Source organism: Lissotriton vulgaris, chromosome 5 (genome assembly GCF_964263255.1).
Source record: "Lissotriton vulgaris chromosome 5, aLisVul1.2, whole genome shotgun sequence".
Classification (NCBI taxonomy): domain Eukaryota; kingdom Metazoa; phylum Chordata; class Amphibia; order Caudata; family Salamandridae; genus Lissotriton; species Lissotriton vulgaris.
The window spans coordinates 1,180,969,634-1,180,985,963 of NC_141693.1; the positions used below are offsets into that span (position 1 = coordinate 1,180,969,634).

Here is a 16,330-nt window from a genome sequence, read left to right on the forward strand (position 1 = left end):
GACCGCGTGGCAACTGCGGAGACCCCTGAAGGTACGCTTGTCCCGGGCCCCTGACAGACAGACTTTGCCGCGGTACTGGAGTGCAGCGCGTCGATTGGGGGGAGAGAGGATCATTGTGCATTGAGACCCCCCCATAAGAGTCGAGCTTCAACACTGCCCGGAGCAGTACCGGAGGGACAGGAGGGTGGACTACCGGCTGCAGCGATCAAGGCCAGCAGACACACGTGGCTCCAGCGAACCCTGCTGGGACACTAGCGCAACATAGCCTGGCCCACTGAACCCCTGAAACGGCTCGCGACCAGTGAGGGGGCACACCCAGCGCCCTAGTATCCAGTAGTGCCTTTATTCACGTGGAGCCCAGCCTTCCCTGACAATACAACTATGGGCAAGGGGGACAGAACGCAGACGAAACTGTCCTTCGACCAACGACGACATAAGGAGCCAGAACAACCGATTGCCCAGTCTCCGGGCGCGGCTGCCGACCCGGGTGCCTCACTTTGTGCGGAAATAAAGGGAATGCTCACCACTATGGAGAAGGGCCTGCAGGAGGGTATGTCGGCCATTGGCAACAAGATAGACGCGTTGGCATATCGGATGGACCGAATGACGGAGAGGGTAGACAAGCATGCGGAGAGGCTGGACATGGCGGAGCGCCGATTGACTGAGGCGGAGGGGGCGCAAACAGAATGGGACGCCGACCGTAAACAATTTGGAAGACTCCTGCAGGTGATCCAGGAGAAGTCGGAGGACTTGGAAGCACGCTCGCGGCGCTCCAACATCCGCGTAACGGGGTGGCCGAATCAACCCAAACGGGCAAGATGGAACTGTTCGTCGAGAAGCTACTGAAGACACTACTGGGGGACGACACCTTTTCTCCAATGTTTGTAGTTGAACGCGCCCATCGCACCCTCGGGCCAAGGCCTCCCCCGGGCGCCACTCCCAGGCCGATCATAGCCAAGTTGTTAAATTACAGGGACAGGGAAGCAGCCCTCCGAGTTGCCCGTGAAAAGGGGAAACTACAGTACGAGGGAATGGACATATCGCTATACCCCGATTTCACCTCAAAAGTGCAGGAGGAGAGACGAAGATTTGTCCCGTACAAACAACAACTTAGAGACCTTGGCTTGGACTACGCCATGTTGTACCCAGTGAGGCTGCGCATCAACAGGCAGGGACATTCGCACTTTTTTACCGACCCCAAAGAACTGCAAAAATCTCTGAAGGTGTGGATGAGAGAGCACCGGGAGAGCCCGGAGGCGCGTACGGCGGAACGGACCGGGACTGAAGACCTTGAGGAACAGGACTGAGGAGAAGGGGGGTATCCATGGCACGGCATGGAGACACTACTGCTTGCGCACCCCCGGAACCCCCCTCTTGGGGAAATGGACGATGCCCACATGGAGCAATTTACCGCAGACGCTGGATTATTGTAAGCTGTACTGTGGGTGAGATCTGCAAGTTTTGAATTGATACCACTGTGGGGTTGCGCTTAAACTACTATAGTTACCCAGGGCAGGAAAGGGCACCCAGGTGCCCATCGCAAGTGAGACTAGTGAGGTTGGGGGTCGGGGGGGAGAGGGGGTGAGGACCCAGACCTGTTGGTAGAATAATGTGCTTACCAATCACTGCTAATCTCAACCAACTGGGCGCTGGCGAAGGGGCAGTCTATGGACACTGTACGGAAGTCCCGGTAGGAAAGGGGACGACAAAAGGACTTAGTAGGCTACCTCTGCCCTAGCGCTTTCAGCTGTTACAGCTCGTATCAAGCCTGTTTTGGGAATTGTTGCATGGGTTTGACAGTGGGTGGGGGGGAGGGACACTGGGGATTCGGTCACACCAGGTTGGGGTTGGTTGACTGTGGGAGGCGGGGGGAAGCGGAAGTTCTGGGAGCAGGTATGTTCGGGGGGGGTTCATAGCGTGCTCTGAAATGTTGCGTCCCACAGTGGTGCTTAGCAGTTACTGCAAACGATGGTTGGCAATACCTATACTTGAAATGTGCATGATGTATTGCTACACTGTAAATAGCTGATACACCACACGAGGATTTACTGAGTGACACGGAGACCTTTAAGGCTCTTACATGGAACGTGAGGGGATTGAACGACTATCGTAAACTCCGCAAGGTTTTGCACTACCTCCAAAGACATCACATAGACCTGGCCCTGCTGCAAGAAACGCACTTACCCAACACCAGTAAGATGCTTACACATAGGGGGCTCCAGGGTAACTCCAATTATGCAGGCTTCACCTCACACGCAAGGGGTGTCCTAACATGGGTCAATCCAAAATCCAAATTGTCCCTCACACTATTGAGAGCTGATCCGGAAGGAAGATTTGTGTTAAGCAAATGTAAAGGCAAGGGGCATAACCTGCTGGTCATGAATGTATACGGCCCGAATTACGACTCCCCGGACTTTTACTCGGCAGTGGCAGGACACTGTACTGAGTGGTCCTCACATAGAATGCTGTGGGGGGGAGACTTTAACTTCATTTTTAGCCCGGAGCTGGATAGATCGGCGGGCCCGCCCCGACGCCCGGCAGCAGCAGCGCAGCAAATGCAAGCTGAAATTGTGAGACTGGGGCTGGTGGATGTCTGGAAGAAAAGTGGTACGCAGAGTAGTGCGTGTATCCCCCTCTAGCACGGTGCTAGAGGGGGATACACGCACTACTCTGCGTACCACAATACACACACCAGGATCGACTTTTGGTTGTCCACACTCCCCCTACTGGCGACGGTGAGGGACTGCAGGGTGCTCCCCGCACACTATCGGACCACTCCCCTGTATTGCTGGTGCTTAACACCCCCAAGCAGAGGATACCCCCGTTCACGTGGCGCTTCCCACCATATTCACTGCTAGATGAGACGTTTAGGGCCGAACTAGGGGAAGACATAGATAGGTTTTTCGCCACTAATCTGGGCTCAGTGGACAGCTTTGGGACGGTATGGGAGACGTTTAAGGTTTACGTCAGGGGAGTGGTCATGGCCAAACATTCCAGTGTCCTGAAAGCCATTAGACACAGACTGACATACCTTGAGGGGCAAATAGCAGAGTGTGAAAGGCAACAACTGGCGGGCCCAACCCCCACTGGAGATGGGACCCTGCAGGAACTTCTGAAAGAGTTCCACGAGGAGGCAGACAGAGAAGTTCGACATCTAGGAAAGTATGCGACGGCGCGCGCTTATGGTGAGGGAGACCGGCCGGGCTCACTCCTAGCCAGGATAATGAAGGGAGCCAGGCGAAGACAGGTAGTCACAGAATTGCAGTCGGCAGGGGGGGCGGTGCTCACAGCGGAGGAGGACATTCTCGCGGAATTCAAGGGGTTTTATGCGGCGCTATACACAAACAAGATTTCAGGGGTAGAGGACCAAATCGACAACTACTTAAGCTACATCAAGATGCCGTTCCTCGAGAACTGGCAGAGGGAATTCTTGATGTCCCCCATACTCCGTGAGGAGATATCGGACGCGCTGGACGGCATGAGATCTGAAAGTGCCCCCGGGATTGACGGATTAACTGTGACCTTCTACAAGGCGTACAAAGACAAGCTATTGCCCTACCTCTCCACCCTCTTTGACGAAATCTGTGAGGCGGGCGCCATGCCGCCCTCTATGAGAGAGGCACTTATTGTAACAATATTGAAACCAGGCAAACCGCATGACCTTCCAGGCTCATACTGCCCCCTGTCACTCCTCAACGTGGATGCCAAGCTATATGCTAAGGTGCTGGCGACCAGGTTGGCACTCGTGGCCCCGGAGTTGGTGGCCCCAGAGCAAGCGGGTTTTATTCCAGCTAGAAATCTCACATACAACATCCGCACAGTGATGGGAACCATGCAGCACACCAAGCATGACACTAAGGCCGTCGCAGCCTTCCTAGACATGAAGAAGGCGTTTGACTCCGTAGAGTGGGCATTCATGCGCAGAGTCCTTAAGAAATTGGGACTGGGAGACCTATTCCTCCAACTCCTTGGCGCGCTTTACCATAAGCCCACGGCGCGAGTTAGACTGGGCGATGCAGTCTCAGAGCCGTTTGCCATCAGCAGAGGCACGAGACAGGGATGCCCCCTCTCGCCGCTACTTTACGCATTGGTAGCGGAGCCTCTGGCCTGCGCGATTCGGGAGTATCACTCTTATGAGGCTATCAACTACCCCACATACAAGATTGGTATATCCACGTACGCGGACGACACCCTGCTATACGTCAGAGATCCGGTGAATAATCTCTCATCGGTTCTGCGGGAGGTTGTGCGTTTTGGAGCACTCTCGGGGCTGAAAGTCAACTGGTCCAAGTCAGTGGCGTTTCCCCTGACCCCGGTCACTGAAAATTTCGAGATGGAATACCCGCTCCAATGGTCCACAGAACCAATAAGGTATCTGGGCATAATGCTACACACGGATCCTGAAATTATGCTGAGGGAAAATTACGGAGTTGCCTACAGCAAACTCGCAGATGACGTTGAACTCTGGATTAAGCTCCCGCTGTCATTGATGGGACGAATCGCTATGATGAAAATGGTCGTCCTGCCGAGATTTCTGTTCCTCTTTAACAATCTCCCGATTGTCCTCTCTAAAGCCTTCTTCACAACCATTGACAAACTTCTCGTAAGACTGGCCTGGGCTGGAAAGCAACCCAGAGTGCAGTGGAAGGTCCTTAAACTGCCGTACGAGCAAGGGGGGCTGGCTGCGCCCGACCTGGAGCGCTATTATAGGATTGCGCAGGCCTCACACCTTCACACTTGGATACACGGTAAACAGAACATTCCGCATGTGATCCTGGAGAGGCTGTTCGCAGACCCAACCCCGCTCCCGGCGACTATCTGTGGCCCTAAGGACTGTAGGGTAGGAACACTGGACTCCCTCCTGTCTACTAACCATGCCTGGCACTCTATACTACAGAGGCAAAATAAAGAGCTGATGTACGCACCCAATATGCCGGTGCATTGGGCGCTATGGCTCCCCACTTTGACGGAACCAGGGGTACACAGAGCCCTCAGTGACCTGGGCGCTCGCACTCTGGGAGACCTATTCGAGCATGGGAAGGTAAAGACATGGGATCAGCTGACACGAGGGAGAGAGCGTCCCTCGTTACTTCAGCGCTTTCAGTATCATAGGGTCCGAAGTGCCCTTCTAGACCTACTAGGCCCGGACATGGAGGAACCCCCCCGCAGTACCGGAACTGTTATGTCATAGACACCGAGGCACCGCAGAAGCTGATCTCTAAGCTGTATAAGATAGGGCATGAACATACGGCACTACAGTACACGAGGGCGCGCTTGGCCTGGCAAACTGACTTGGACACCCAAATAGACGACAGTATGTGGGCATACTGCTGTGCGGCCTCCAGGCGGATTTCGCTGAACAGGCGGCACCGTTTGATCCACTTTAAATTTTTACAGCGAGTGTATCATACGCCAGAAAGTCTGCACAGGTATGGTCTCCGTGACACACCAGGCTGTGAGAGATGCCATGCACCAGTCGCGGACTTCCTACATTTAGCGTGGTTGTGCCCGGGAGTTCAGAGATACTGGTGCAAGATATTTGCTGAAATGAGCACTATTGTGGGAATGGAACTGGCCATTGATCCAGCCCTAGCCTTGCTAGGCTATGCAAGGAAGGTGCCCGGGCCTGTGAGGAAGATGGTAAGCATGGGCATTCTACTTGCCAAACGGGTAGTGGCGTTATGCTGGATGAGGGGCCCCTGCCGACACTGAAACGATGGTCTAACGACATGATGTTCTGTAATACTCAAGCGGAGCTCTACAGTGAGTTGCTACTGCCCCGAAGTAGACCCAAGAAGTTCTGGGGGTTATACCAGACCTACTTAACTTCTAGGATAGACGAAGATGACCTTGCAGAGGGGGAGGGGGAAGTACATGGGTGCGACCCGCACCTGGATCCTGGGTGAGTCAGCCAGGGTAGTTCCTTACAAGGCAGCGCGATTTAGACCTGTGGGGGTTACAACATCCCCGGGAGGGTGTAGACATAGGAGTAGTCCCCTGCAGCTATAGGTTGTAGCACGCAGCACATGCCACAGCGCGCCAACAGTTCATACACTATCACACATGTGGAGCACACACTGGGGAGTAGTTGGGGGGAGACGGGGTTCTAGGGGCGGGGGGTAGGTTGGGAGAAAATGTTTGAAAAATAGATAGATTTGTCTATATATACACAGTGCACATCACACTATCGATAGTATCAGCTTGCCAGAGAGGTCCCGATTCTGGCTGAACATTTGCTTGACATGATGTTTGGTTTTTCCTCTTTGTGTTATGCCTATGAGTCACTGATAAGAGAATTTGGACTACAGCCGGCCCGAGAAGGGATGTAGGCGAATGGCTACTTGCGCTCTGTAATGTGCTGTTTTGTGATAAATAAATAAAAAAAAAAAAAAACTTCCTTTCGGATTCCCGAAGCTGTGCTTACCAAGTTACCTCTCTCATTTTGTATTGCTATTATCTCACTATGCACATTTTTCTTCCTAGTACGCTCTGCTAGGGTGTGCCCTACCCGTTCACTGTACTCGTAGCATTCTGCACGTTGGATCATGTATTTCTCAGTCACCTTTGTTATGGTTACGTTCCCTATTGGCTAGGGCGAGCCTCCCCGTTATACTGTATGTAGCCTTCCCTGCCTCTGTTGTCCCAACTAATTCCTCTTCTATTGCCCTTGGTTTTTTGGTACAGATCACTTGGCTGCTGAAGTTGCTTTTTAATACGGTACAAACTAAAACTCAATGTCTCCCCGTGAATGCCTGCCTTATAGGCGTCCCAAACCATAGCAATTTAGGCACTGCCTCTATTGTTTCCCAAGAAGTCCTCTATCCATTTCTTCATGTAGGTAATATAGCCCTCACCAGCCAGCTACCCACTTTCAAAGGTTCCATTTTGTTGTATACTTTCTGCCCCCATATATATTATTCATAGTACAAGGGGTTTATGGTCTGACATTACGCAGGTATATTTTTCAAATCGGCAATTTCTCATTATACCTTGAGAAACAAATAAGTAATCCAATTGGGCAATTGTTTTATGTGGGGCTGAGAAAAAAATGCTTCCCTAGTCTCAAACAAATGAGTGAGAGCCCTGTACACCCTGGGCTTGCGAGCTGAATACAATCCTGAGCTATCACCCTATGACAAACCGATCCCATTAATATTCAAGACCCGGCACATTATAATCGGGGTTTACCAGCCTACTAATTTATGATTCAAGAAGTCAAAAAACTTGTGGTTGTCCCCCGTTGGCCCATATAATTAGCACAAAGTGAAGGAAAATGTAGTATTTTATAGCTCTGTAATAGCCCAGCATCCGTATTTTTCGGTCAGCTGCCTTTTACATATAATCATCTTCTTCCGCGTTAAAATGGCCACCCTCTTGTTCTAGTACCTTGTGTGGTGGGGGCTATGCGGTTCTACCTCAGCTGCTCTAATATTCTTTTATCTGTACTCACAATGTGTTTACTGGAGGAAAACAATATTGTAACGTAACATTTTTAAATGCTCTGCCATCTTCCGTCGTTTACCAGGATCATTTAAGCCACAAATATTTACCGACGCTATTTGTAAATTAATCATAGTAGGCTTATTTCTGCCTTACAGTCATACCTTCCCCTTTATTGAATGCTCTGCTCCTCCTCCTCCAACATTTAACAACTACTCTGTCATGAAATCTCCTGGTTCTTATTGTGCCCCATTTTCTCCTTCTACTCCCACCCCAACCCCCACTCCCCAAGGCCCTCCCCCTCCCACCCCTCCCCTCCACCCATACAGTGAGACAAAGAGACGAGTGAGGTCTGGGCAATGGTGCCTTTGTTCACCCCCACACTGTTCAGTGCCCATACTTATGCTAGCCAATCTATGCCTCAGGGAGCATCGGACTGTGTACTGCTTTACCACCCCCAATGTATCCTGTTATCACAAATGACAGATTCAGTTCATTATTCTTGATCAATCTCTATTTCCATATCTCTTCCAAATATTCCTTTGCCTTTATTTCTAATGTGAAAACTCACTTTGTTATTATGGATTATTTTGATGCAAGCTGAATTTAACAAGTGTGCCTCTGCACCTTGTGCTTGACATGGCTGAATCAATTGCCTTAGGTGCCATCGTCTTTCCACCTTTACATGGTAGAACGTAGGCGATTGAAAAAAGATTGCTCCTCGTAGGTCTGCTTGGAATCTGAGTGTGCTTTATGGAACAAAGTAAATGTAAATGTAAATGTAAAGTATTTGTAGAGCGCACTGCTACCAAGCGGTTTCGTGGCGCTATTACTCATACCGCTGTGGAACCCTTCCTGGCTTTCCCTGTGAAGTGTCCACTCCTGGGCACCCCCAGGGTGAAGCCAGGCATCCTAGCGCTGTTGGGGCCGTTGTGGAGATTAAGCAAGCTATTGCCCAGAGTTGCAGCGTGGGACCCATGATTGGAATAGGCACTGAGGCGAGAATATCAGGTCCGAGGAATTTTTGAGCCCGAGACCCGCCGAGGTGGGTATCGAACCCTGGTCCCGGGCCAGAGCTCTGCATCAAGGTCTGCCACTCTAACCATTGAGCCACACTTCTCCACTAAGTACACTGTAATGGCTCTTGGCTGCTGCATATCTCCTGGGTGGGCATGCATGGGGTTTATAAGCATAAGGGGTGACAATGAACCAGCTGAATTTCCATGTCCCAGTTCCAGTGTTGGACATGTGGGAAAGTCCCCTTTAACAGCTTTAAGACATAGGCTCTGATGTCACACCCTTCTATGCCTTCATCTATGCTTAAAATCCTCCGATTAATGCGTTGTAGGCGGTTTTCATAATCTTTGAGTTTCCACTGTATGTCTGTTATTTGTGCTCCTTCAGCCTCTGTCTGGGTTTGGCCTCTTTCCACCTCGTTCTCTTTAGACCTCCTGTTCGTTCTTTTACTGCAGTTAATCTCTCACCAATCTGAGGACAGGCTTTTGCCACCTTTCTGACAGCCCCTTGAAGCTTTTTTGTCGCCAGGCGTTTTTTTTTGCCATCCAGCCACGTCTCTTCTTGATGCTGTTTAATCGAGTCGTATATCAATTTCAGGGTTGGTTCCTTAGGGTCTTGATTACTTTGTTCCTTTTTAACCTCCGTATTGGACTCTTCAAATGCGTGGTTAAATAATCCCATTTTAGTGCAACATTTGCTTGTTTCTTCGAACCATCCTTGGCCTGAACCTGGGGGGTACCCTGTTTGCTTCACCTTTTCTTCCTACAAACCACTGTATCAGGACCATCACACTGACTGCTGGGATCAGAACTAGAGGACAGCAACACCCTTGCACCCTCGGGTTCTGCTGCACTCCTATCAGAACCATCAGTCAAGGAGAATAATTTACCCCCTAAATCCAGAGAATCCTATAGAGTCCTGAGACCTTCGACCATATTTATTAGAGCCTTTGTTTCGAGATTTACCCCATTACAGGGTGAGGGTGACCCATACCTCCGGCGTAACCTTACTGTGATCTATTATCCCCACTCCTGCCCTACCTGTGAATCATCATGAGTTAGGGCCTCCGGAAGTGTCTCCTTAGGTAAATTGTGTCTCATTTGCTCTGACCCAGGATCACTCCCCACGGGGTTGGCAGAGTCATTGGAGATAATATCTTTGGCTTGGTTTGTAGACTGATGATCGCCCACCCCACCTCCTCCTACCTCATCGGTGAAGGTCAACTGCAATACTCCCAAGTGCCGCCGTTGTCGGGGGGAAAAAAAAACTTGGTGATCAGTTGCTGCTGAGGTGAGACTGGTTTTTGTCTCGGCACCTCTTTATCCTCATTTGTGGCATTCTTAAAGAAGGCTGCCTCTGAGCCCTTCTTTCCCCTATGAGCAATCTTGTTTCCTCCAGAAGAGGCAGTCTTTGCCCCCTTAGTGCGTTGGGGGGGGGGGGGCATGGGCCAGCGGCAACCACAGCCAGCCCAGCCTGCCCCACTTCGCCTCTCCGATCTTGAACTGAGCGGAATGACTTGGGAGGCATTTCACTTTTGATGCACTTCGAGGCCGAGCACTGCCAGGGCTGGCCGGCCAGCCCGCACAGCCAGGAATCCGACAGCAGCTCTGAGGGAGAGCCTTGCCAGCTAGGCTCCCAACGCCGTCAGGACTGCCCCGACTCTGGTAACCACTCGGACAGCGGAGCCAGCGATGCCGGTTCTGAATTCCAGGTAAGTAATCAGCATACCACAGCAAGCTTTCTTTTAGAAGGAGCAACACCGTCTAAATGCTTCGCTCCCCAACAAGAGCCTCGATCAGCGGGAGAACAGGAAAGTGACTGCTGTGATCTTTCACAGAGGCGCCATCTGGTCTCTACCAGCTCTCTGTATCTCATAGAATTTTCTTTCTGCATTACTGATGACACTTTTCTTTGGCCTTCCGATTCTGTCAGTCTAATGCCTGTGACCATGCTGCAATTCAGAAAGTGAATGAGCAGTAAAGAGCCCTTTACATTTGTTTTTATCTTGGCATATTAGCTTTGTCTTCAAAGACAGATTTCAAATTTCAGGCTATGTTTTATTGTATTGTATTGTAATTGCATTTGTATAGTGCTTACTACCCCACACGAGGCGTTGAAGCGCTTTTTCGGCGAGTAGCACGCTACTCCGGGACCCATAGAGGATCAGTGTTGAATTAGTACAGTGAAACATGCAAGTAAATTTTAAGTGGTGGATATGTTAGCTATTTGGATTTCGAAGGATAGCAGAAGGATAGAAGAGGAAAGAAGGTTTGTATTTATATAGCGCTTCTAACCCCTGAAGCGTTTTTATGGGCGAGTAGCATGCTACTCTGGAAACCCATAAAGGATTAGTGGTGAATTAGTACAGTGAAATACGAAAGTAATTTGAGTGGTGGATATTATCCAGTTATTTGGAGTGAGAAGGATAGCGGAGGGATAGAAGTGAAAGAAAGGTTTGCATTCATATGGCGCCCGTTACCCCTGATGGGGTGTTGAAGCACTTTTCTGGCGAGTAGCAAGCTACTCCGGAACCCATAAAGGATTAGTGTTGAAAATTAGTATAGTGAAAAATGAAGTAATTTGAGTGGTGGATCTGTTAGTCAGTTATTTGGATTGAGAAGGGATGGGGAGGGGTAAAAAAGGAAAAAAGGTTTGCATTTATATAGCGCTTGTACCCCTGATGAGGTTTTGAAACGCTTTGTTGGCGAGTAGCACGCTACTCTGGAACCCATAAAGGATTAGTGGTGAATTAGTATAGTGGAATATGGAATTAGAGAAGTGAACATTCTTGTCTGTTATTTTGATTGAAAATGATAGTGGAGGGCTAGAAGAGTGAAGGATTTCTTTTTTTAGGTCATAGCAGTAGGAGGAGGCTTTTGGATGAGTAAAAAGTTTTTGGGAGACTAAGAGTCAGAGGGAAGAGTTTAGAAAGGTTTGTATTGGGGGATCAGAATAGTAAAAGAGGTATCAGATGATGCATGGAGGGGTAGAGTAGAAGAGTCGAGAAAGGGTTATTTTGGAGAACATAGTGGTATTGGGTTTGGGATAAATGAGAGAGTGGGTGATAGATGTATAGGGTGAGAGATAGGATAGTGAATGGGAAAGAATAGTAGAAAGAAGTTTGAGATGAGTCAAAGTTGGGCTAGAAGATATATTGAGATAAGTATAGGCTGAGAAATAGGGTAGTGTATTGAAAATGCTAAATTAGATAAATAAGTGATAAATATATAGATCCATAAGTATATCAAAAGTATATAGATGCATAAAGAAGGTAAGTATATACAGATTAAACATATTGAGAGAGATAGCGGATGAGAAATAGGGTAGTGCATTGGATATGCTTTTTCAGGAGAAAAGTAACAGACACACAGATCCAAGTACATGGAGGTACATAGATGCACAATTGAAGCAAGTACATGTAGACCAAAGATGATTTTTTTGTTTTAATAACACAAAAAATAAGAGTGAGGGGTCACACTCTGCCAAAGGGATAGGACACCAACTATAGACACTTCTGTAAAACGTAAGATCCCTTTGGACTCTTTATAAAGCAAACAACTATATCTTGCTCACACTCACTCATAAATCTCTTGACAGCACCAAATAGAAGCCAAAAACATATTATGTTTTTGGCTTCTGTTTAATGTCTGCCAGGAGGCTTTAAACAATTTACAGCAGTTTACTGCTGTCTCAGGGGCGAAAGGAGGGGCTGGTTTCTCAGACTGGCAACACAAAATGGTCACTGGGGGTGCACTGCTTTACATACAGGTCTTAGCACAGAGCAAATGACAAAATTTGAAGGGAAAACTGATAAATTGAAGCAGTCACAGGCAGGAAAAACCTCAAGTTTAAACACAAGAACATGGAATACATTATGTCAAGTCAAGTCATAAAATTTGTATAGCGCACTACATACCCAGAGGGTTTCAAGGCGCTTAGGAAGGGGGGGAGGATTATTTGTCAAATATCCACGTTTTAAGCTGCTTTCTGAACGCTAGGTGGTTCTGGGTGAGGCGAAGGTAAGCGGGGAGTGAGTTCCATGTTTTAGCAGCCAGGTATGAAAAGGATCTGCCTCCCATGGTGGTCTTGTTGATGCGAGGTACAGTGGCGAAGGCTTGGCTGGAAGAACGTAGTTGGCGGGAGGGGGTGTAGAAGGACAGTCGAGAGTTGAGGCAATCTGGTCCTATGCAATCACTGGCGGGTTAACACTAGAATTTTAAACTGTAACAACCACAGGCAAAGGCAGTTCAAGAAATTTAAAAAGAAAAAAAAGGTGATGCAATTACAGGTAGGGAAATCGTTTATTAAACTTTTTTAGGAGAGAGACAGCACGAGGAGGAGAATGATTTGTGGTGCACCCAGCAAAACCTTAATGGGCATGGGAAGGTGTGAGAGAAGGGGTCAGATTTGGTTGGAGCTGGGGAAAAACCAATAGCAATCCTAGGTCTGCTCGCCAGCGGGTGGGGTTGGGACTGGGGAGCTACTCTATTCACAGATCTCCTAGGAGACAGACACATTCCTGTTTATTTTTTGAAAGAAAGGTTGGTGTTTACTTTTGTTTCTCTGACAGCAAAACAGGAGGATTTTCTAAAGTGAACTAAGTGACAATCTTCCTGTATGAAAGAAGTGTGAAAGGAAAAACTACAGGGCGTCATTTTGTTCTAGCACACTGCGAAATTTAAATACTTGTAAATGAAAATACAAATATATCCGAATATATTAGCACTTACACGAAAGCACAAATAAAGCAAATCTTAATTGTGGTGGAAACAGATTTTAGTAGGAACAAAACAAATCCATGCATTTGGTGATGTTCAAATGAAATATTTGCAGAAGCCCAATTGCCGTTTGTGCGCCAGTAAAACTGTATGTCTGTGCACGTTTAGTGGTAATTACAATATTCCAAAATGTACCAGGAGCTACATATAAACCCATACCACTCCCCTACAGCTTTTAATTCAGTAGGAAGTATTAACATACAAGTACTAAAAGACTGGTTTTGATCAATGAAGCCTGTACAGAGATTTATATATTACCATCTGTAATCCACATCTCAGCAAAGCAATATAGCAGATGTTAATAGGACCAGCTGAAAATAGTGCAGAGGCACATTCAAAGGACTTTGCACCAGAATCTAAAAATACACTGTGATATAATCATAAGCAATAAAGGACGTTTGCATGAGCATTACAAAGAACAATCATTGGAACCACCCTGTATACTCCGTTTATCAGCAACATTTATAGGGTAAGTTTCGACAATGAAAGAGGGTTGTTAAGGAGGTTTTAAAGCACTTGCCACCTTAACTGGGCCAGTTTCCAAGCATTTCAAATGTTTAATGACCAAAACTAAAGGAGTAAGGAGATTGTGACGGTTAAGATTTTATTTCATTCCAATTCAGTAACCAAGTTACTTCCTTTGCATAATTGGCTCACTAAAGGTAGCGATAGCAAACAGAGAAGACCTACCATACTTATTTGTTTCCTCGGAAAATGTTTGCAAGTTCTCATTGTGTGCAGTAACACTAAAGAAAATTGGCAAAGCCAAATATCACGTAGGCAAGACCTATTGACTTTACCAGTGCTAGTTTGTAAATGGCATGACTGGCTAGTTATTAATGCTTTATTGGTATTGCACAGCAGAGGTATGGGAGCCATATCTGGAGGGACATAAGAGGTTAAGGTGTGACTGGTTGCTGCTTTAATGGTATTGTAAAGTCCAAAGAACTCCAAAATGTTCAAATATTAATTTATAATGTGCCTTAACCTATTAGGGCGAGAAAGCAAAAGACACACAATTGAAGGACGGAATGCTGATCAAATCAAAACATTCACCCAAAGTCAAGAGATCTGGGTTAAATCCATCATTCTTTTGCTCACCATGCCACCCCAGTTTAGACCTGGCCATATGCAAATCAGCCTTTTCCCTGTCCCTCATGTGAACAGTCCAGCCCGAACTGCCAAGCCAGGTCCTCCCTTGACCGGAAACAATCATCCTAGAACCGGTTTCGGGCTTTCAGCCCTCATCAGCCATGATAGCGTGATTCCAGCTGCAACAATTTTTCTGCCACTTCCCTTGAGAGGGAATCAAAGCGAGCATAGACCTTTGACAAAAGCCTCTTCTCATCAGCCAGTTTGACCCTGTTATTGATCAATGCCTCTTGTTTGTGGACCATTACACTCTTGCCCTTTGGGACTCAGTGGCACAAGTCCTCCCTGCTGTAGGTGAAGGTGTTAGTCTGGTCCTTTCACTGGTGATCCAATCGGATTGTGACGTTGCCAAGGTCACAATTCATTGTAGGTTGGACACCACCGACTCCTTTGGGCAAGCTATAGGTACCAGTGTTGCCATGCGTGTCTCTGATCGACTGCAATCTTGGGTGACTCTCAGTCCTTCCTGATGGACATGCCCTCCGGTGGGACTCGTCTGTTTGCAGAAAGGCTGACTTTGCTCTTGAATGCTTCACAGAGAGTAGGGCTACTGCTTGCTCTCTGGACCTGTATTCCCAGCCTCCCCACTCTCAACAGTTCCACTTTTCCTCTTGTGACTTTGGCCAAGGTATTCCTTACCGCCAGCCTTTTCTGCCCCAGCATGGAACTCCGCAGTTCCGCATGAGGGGTCGAGGTGCCCACTGCCCCCACATCCAAGGTCAGCGTGCCGCCCAGTCCACCGGCCGCACTCCCATGTGCAAAACATCTTTAGTGTACCCTTAAAGGGTTCCCAGGCACCCGGTAGGGGCAGAATCCACAGATAACAAGCTATCACATTGGATGGATTTACTGCAAAGGCTATTATCTCTCCTTATATCCCTGCTGCACCTTCCACTACCCACCTGGTGATTGACGGAGGCCCATCACTCCAAATTGCACCAGATAGTACAAGTCATTATGCCAAATGGACTGTTGAGAGGGTGTCTGCGCCAGAAGTAGGGTGGTGGTGGTCTTGCTATTTTCTTGTGCTAAAGAAGGATGGAGGTCTTTGGAACCTGGAAGGAGCAATTAAAAATGCACACCCACGTCCAAGTGCTGTCTGTCTTCAACCCTGGAGACTGGAACTGGACCTGTAGGATGCCCATTTCTACATACCTGTCCTGGCATCCTTTCGGCGCTACCTGCGGTTCGTGGTAGGACAGGAGCACTTTCAGTTCATTGTGCTCCCTTTTGGTCTTACCTGCGCCCCTTGGGTGTTCATGAAAGTGACGGCAGCATACCTTTTTAAAGGTAAGGGGTGCCAGTCTTCCCTTAACTCAACGACAAGCTGTTGAAGGTTGGCTAGCCTCAATCGTCAACCACCTCCAGACTACTGCGAACCTCCGGTCATCTTAGGGGTTCACTGTCAATGTGCGAAGTCACACCTGACTCCTTCGCAGACAGTTCCCTTAATTGGAGCCATTCTAGTTCACTTTTGTGCCTTTCCTCCTGGTAAAGAGAGTCCAGGACATTTAGGCTATGATAACTTTGTTTCACCCCCTGTCCTGGATTTCAGTGATGTTGACTCTGAGGGTACTGGGAAGGATGGCCTCCGGCATCCTGCTGGTCGCGCATGCCAGGTGGCATACGCAGACTCTGCAGTGGGATCTTAAGTCCCAGTGGACACAACATTACGGGGACTTGTTTGACCAAGTTTAAATTTGGGAGAAGACTGCAACAGATTTGCCGTGGTGACTACTGGATAGTGATTAGGTCAGTGGCAAGCCCCTCTGCCTTCCCCCCCCAAAACTGACAGTGGTGAGAGATGTGTCATGTTTGGCTGGGAAAGCCATTGAGAAAAGGTGGAGATCAGAAGCCTCTGCAAACACAAAGAGATGATGCACGGAGCACTGAAACGTTTCAGAAACTCACTCCCAGTCAGATGTGGGTTGAATCCATCATCG

At 48.3% G+C, this 16,330-nt stretch overlaps 1 protein-coding gene across 7 annotated transcripts in view; it reads left to right on the forward strand.

Annotated features, from left to right (window-relative positions):
• The window catches only part of PLEKHA1 (pleckstrin homology domain containing A1), a 712,942-nt gene that overhangs the window by 37,627 nt on the left and 658,985 nt on the right, over positions 1-16,330 (forward strand). The window lies entirely within an intron of this gene.